The following is a 5,726-nucleotide window of genomic DNA, read 5'->3' on the forward strand; positions in this document are numbered from 1 at the left end:
ATTTTTTTTATTACACTTCCTTTCTGTACCATTACTTTTCATTTAAAGAGCTATAAGCCCGGTTATATTATCTCCTAACAGGTAATATAGCTCTTTTCTTTTATTAACTGTCTCCATACCTCAACCATCTCCTGATATTTGGTAAAATAACATCTTTATGCATGTGCTTGCCTCCTAAATTAAAATATCTGCATGTAGATATAGTGTACATACCAATTTAACCTCAGGTTACTGGAGTCCAGCATCTCACTGTCCCCCAGGCCTGAGACACTAGTACAGAGTGTGTTCCCGCTTAGCCATGGGCTTAAGAACCTACACCAAGGTTCATGTGGATTACCTAGAACACTTCCTGCAGTGCTCATATGGTGTTTTTATTTTGTCATTGTCATTGTGTGTGTGGTGTTTTTAATGGGAATATTGTTTTAAAATGTAATTTCTAAAGTTTAACACAATGTTTTATTTGTTGTGCAGTACATACAATAGAGAGTTACCTTAACATTTTGTTGTTGTTCTTTTCCTCATAAGTATTCCTGAGTATTAGTGGTCACTTCCCATAGTAAGCATCTGAATTCACTGTCAAAAACCACTGTTCCGTGAGTTTGTTACCCTGGGGAGGGAAGAACAAGGAGGCTCTACTAACGGGGTTTCCTGGCTCTAGAATTCATGCCTTCCGACTTTGTCAGGATGTTAACTGGCCTGCTTGTATGTTGGAGCCCATATAGTAGGTCGGGCTGGTCCAGAGGCCCATCTTGAGTGAAGGGTACGCCTACGCGGTGCAGAGACTCAAGCTCATGAATCCCAACCCTGTCATCTCTGGTGTCACCTGCTGATGTGGCCCTGGCAGGTTCTCAAAGCTCTCAAGTGCTCAGCAGCCGGAATGTCTGAATGGCATCATCATGCTGATCACGCATGGAAAGAACTCTGGCATCATGTTGGCACTCCTTTTCCCCTGTTCAATATTAGGTTTTGATATGCCCCCTGCCATTGTTTCCAAAGATCAAGGAATGTAATAACATTTTAAAGGACCAATAAGAACTTCCTATTAATTAAACCTCTTCCCACGGACTACTAAAGGGAAGGTCCCTGGTCTCTGTTTTGTCCTTTGCACTGAGAACGGCGTTGAGAATCAATGAGTGTGTATGTGATTTGTTTACTGGATTGGCTTTGCTTTTTCCATTTTCTTCTTAAATACATTCCCTCCCACGTGTAACTACATTAATTCCTATTTTTAAGAAGTTGAGTCTAAAAGTGTAAAAAAATAAGCCTCCACTCATAAGGTAGATGTTGTAAGCTTGATAGAGGTTGTGAAAGTGATCTCACCATTCTCCATCTCACAGTGTTACTAGCAAACTGGTTAGGCGAGTCCAGGGGAGGGAGGAAAAGGGAGAAAAGAAAGCAATTCTTCTGAACAAATGAACTTTCTGTTGTTGTTTAATATAAAGTTCTTTTCCTTGGAAAATCAAGGCATTTGAATATGCACACAAACTTTGGATAGTGCCTAATTATAGCAGAGGACTTTGGCACCCGAGGAATTCTGAATTTCCGGGATTATAGTAATTTGCAACTGTAAATCACTGCTAGATTTGTGTTTTAAAGTACTGGGATAGTTTAATTCTAACTTGTAATTAATTATGCTTGACAATTTGAAATAAGTTTGTATCTGAACAGCTATTAAAACTGTTAAATTGTACAGCCACATCATGACAGCTTTGGACTATAGAATGTGCTTAATAAAAAACAAAAAGTGAACCTCCGTCCAAAAAATTGCTCAGTGATGTCAATAAATCAAGTATGAGCATTATGCAGTACCTCTAATCTGACTTCATGCAATTGTTACTTTAGCTACTAATTCAAAACTAATACTCTTAATAAAGTGTCGCAATACTCTGAAAAAAAATATATCATCAGCAGGAAAACTGATGAAATTCAAATAAAGTCTGTAGTTAATTGAATTGCTAACTGAACTGGTTATGTAAGGGGCTATATTAGGGGACGTTGAGTGAATTCTCTGTCCCATTTTTGCAACTTCTCTCTACATCTAACATTAATTAAAAGTTAATGTAAAAAGTTGGAGACTGAGTATAAACAAACATATGGCAGTAAAATTAATTTAATTCTCAAAGAGAATCACTGATTTACGTATTCCTATGACCTGACACATTGCTGGTGCTGAATTTGGTAAATAATAAATTACTTTGTAGGATATGATAGTTAAAATACATAAGTACACTACTAAAACAGATGGAACACACACAAAACAACAACAACAAAAAATAATGTTTAAGGAAAGGAAAACATTAGCTGGGTGTAACATTACATTTTGGGAAGATTTTAGAAAATGAAAAAGTTCACACCAATGCCATTCCCTTCAGTTTACGAACACCTGTCCTCTCCTAAGGGTAGAGGGCCCTATCTCTAATAAATGGCACTTTCTTTTGGTCGTGCCCACCACCTTCTGCTCCTCGGTCACTAAGTACTCCAAAGCAGTCCTCCTCTTCCCTGACTCCAAGAGGAGTTACTACTTCAACTGCCCCTTCCTCCCTGAATCCGAGAGCACAATACAGCAGGGTTCCCGCATCTGGGCAAGGGATGCCGGATGACCCTGTTTCACCCATTTTACAGCAAGAGTTGTCATAAGACAGTCAGGAAACATGAAGTAAATTTAACAAGCAAAGCACTGCAATTGGTTTATATAGTATATGTTATGCAGCATAACAGAATTCATAGATTTTCTGATGGGAGATTTAATGGAGGTCCAATGTGTACTTATGAGTCATTCTCAGCTCCCCCACAGAGCCCTGCAGAGGGGTCAGAGTTCCCTTTCTACCGTCAGTAGGGACACTTGGATGAGGAGTTCTGAGAAGGCCTGAGGTAATGGAAAGAAACGGCTCTGAAGTCATGAAGAACTGAGCTCAAATCTTGTTAACAGATATAATAAATGGCTCTGGGCAAGTGACCTACGTGTCTGAGTCTGTTTTGCCACTTATTTAAAAAGCATTTTTCAAAATGTGTTTCCCAAGAGTGCTTATATCTAATACAGAAGGGAATCTGTTTACATTGCAGATTCCTGGGCCCTACTTTCAGAGAAGCTGGGCCTGGCACTCAGGAAAATAAATTTTTAACAAGTTCCTCAGGTGACTCTTACTAGTATACCCATTAAAGTTTGAGAACCACTGAAATAAGAGAATGGGCCTGAAATGCAATAGATCCTTTAGAAATGTCAACTTTTGCTGGTGAGGAAAAGCAGTACGGATATGTGAAAATTAGATTTTAAAAATGCATTTGAATAGTTTTTTACTCCATCAACCATATACTTTCATTAAAATGGTGTTTAAAAAAACTTAACTACGTGGGAAAGTGCTCATAATGGCTAAGTTAAAAAAATAATGTAAGAAATGTACATAAATATAATCCCAATGATGGTGTGTGTTGTATGCATGTCTTTTATATATAAAATGCCAGAAAGAATCACTGATGGTTGTTTCTTCATTACAGAATTAAAGAAATTTTATTTCTTCTGTATCTTCTAATTTTTTCTAAAATAGGGTTTTATGATCATAAGCAATGTTTTTTGCAGGCAAAATGACTACATAATTTCCCTTTAAAATACATTAAAATTTTGAGATGACACAATAGAAAGGGATTATAACTTTCAATCACATAAGTTTGTCAGCAATTCATTCAAATAACCTTCAAGGAAATCTGTTCTAAAGAGACCCCAACAACCCAAATCTCAAATAAAAACCTCACAAGCTATCAATAATCTTCAATGCCAGAGAATCCTGTGGTCGGTGTTTGAAATTACTATTCCTAAACTCCACCCCCAGAAAGTTTCATTTCAAAGGCTTGAAGTGAGGCCAGGGAATCCATATTTTCTACAGGAACCCAGGTTGATTTGAGAAACCATTGTGCATTGATGGCTTAAAAAGAGAGAGAGAGAGAAGAAAACCACCACTGATTTGCTTTGGATGTTCCCACTTTTGAGTACAAAAATCTTCAAAGAGATGGTTAGTTCCTAAATCACTTACATGCATCTCTGGAAAAAGCATACATTAAATAACACTCAACTTAATGTAGATACTAAATACTTATTCTATCAAGTGGCATATAAAATAACAGAGCTGGTTTTATTCCCGCCCCCAAGATTGTGGTCCGACAGTGTACTTCTCTTTAACAGATGTGTCTGATCCGATCAAAGCATGAATCATGAAAGTGTTTGCAATTTCATGAGGCTTAAAGACCAACTCTGCTCTAGAAGATAAAATTTCAAAAAGATAAATAATGATCCAATACAGCGTTATCTCCTCTCCTAAGAGACACATTCCAGCACTCCTGCCCAAGCCAGGTGCCTAAAACAGCCTTCGTCCCTCTTATTAAACCCAGTCTCTCAATCTGGACCCTGAATCCTATTCATCCCTGGTCAAGATTCCTTGACTTCCTTGCATTTTCAATATACTATTTTCTTTAAAAATGTAGAAATTTTGCCAGAACCGGTTTGGCTCAGTGGATAGAGCATTGGCCTGCGGACTCAAGGGTCCCGGGTTCAATTCCGGTCAAGGGCATGTACCTTGGTTGCCGGCATATCCCCACTGGGGGGCGTGCAGGAGGCAGCTGATCAATGTTACTCTCCCATCGATGTTTCTGGCTCTCTATCCCTCTCCCTTCCTCTCTGTAAAAAATCAATAAAATATTTTTTTTTAAATGTAGAAATTTTAAAATTCAACAACAGCCCGGCCAGCATGGCTCAGTGGTTGAGTGTGGGCCTATGAGCCAGGAGGTCACGGTTGGATTCCCGGTCAGGGCACATGCCTGGGACCTGACTCAATCCCCAGTGTGGGGCGTGTAGGAGGCAGCCAATCATTGATTCTCTCTCATCATTGATATTTCTCTCTCTCTCTCTACCACTTCCTTCCTCTCTGAAATCAATAAAAATATATTTTTTTAAAATCCAACAAGAAAAAACTCTCCTCAACCCTCAAATTACAACCTTTTTCCTCCTCCTTTTCATCATCAAAGGGCTGGAGAGGTCTCCGGGTGCTCTGGCTGCCTCCGCAGCCTCATCCCTCACCCACTCTTGAACCCTTCAACCGGACACACGCCCACGGGTGGATACCTGCTGTCCTAAGGCTACCAACCTAAAGGCCTTTTCTCAGTCCAAATCCTCCTGAACTTTTTTTTTTTTTTTCAAACCTAGGTTTAGCCCTAATGGAAGATCATCAACAGACAGACACTGGACGGACACAGAGCCTGACTAAGGGCAGGTGTCTCAGAAGTACTCATTTTTTAAATGTTATTTCCCCAATTACACTTAACATTCAATATTACATTAGTTTCAGGTGCACAACGTAGTGTTTAGACATTTATACCCACCTGGCACCATACATAGTTATTGCATTATTGACTGCATTTGTGCATTACATCCTGGGACTATTTTGTAAGTCCAATTTGTATGAAGTACTTTAAAATCAGCTAGCTCTCACCACTGCTCCGCCCCGCAGGCCCCAGGCTGCGATCAACAGTCCACTTCTAGGTAAAAACCTGAGGGAGGAGGGCTCCAGTGAACAAGGGGCTTTTTTCACGTTGATGTGCCCTCTGGGGGAGAGGAGCTGGGAGGGGGGTGGAGGGGCACGACACCCAGAACCCTGAAGCCCGGCCTGGGAGGATGTGGGAGGAACCCTGGAATCTCTTCCAACCTGGCAGCATCTCGCCTGGCTCCCCGCCGGCGG

At 40.1% G+C, this 5,726-nt stretch overlaps 1 protein-coding gene across 2 annotated transcripts in view; it reads right to left on the reverse strand.

The window, feature by feature from the left end:
* B4GALT4 (UDP-Gal:betaGlcNAc beta 1,4- galactosyltransferase, polypeptide 4) overlaps positions 1–5,464 on the reverse strand; it is a 30,990-nt gene extending 25,526 nt beyond the window's left edge. For both annotated transcript variants that reach the window (XM_005875327.2, XM_014546970.1), the window contains exon 1: positions 5,371–5,464. The gene's annotated coding sequence lies outside the window, so the exon portion shown is untranslated. The remainder of the gene's footprint in view (positions 1–5,370) is intronic.
* Positions 5,465–5,726: the final 262 nt, after the last annotated feature.

The sequence above is a fragment of the Myotis brandtii genome, unplaced genomic scaffold (assembly GCF_000412655.1).
Source record: "Myotis brandtii unplaced genomic scaffold, ASM41265v1 scaffold46, whole genome shotgun sequence".
NCBI classification, from domain to species: domain Eukaryota; kingdom Metazoa; phylum Chordata; class Mammalia; order Chiroptera; family Vespertilionidae; genus Myotis; species Myotis brandtii.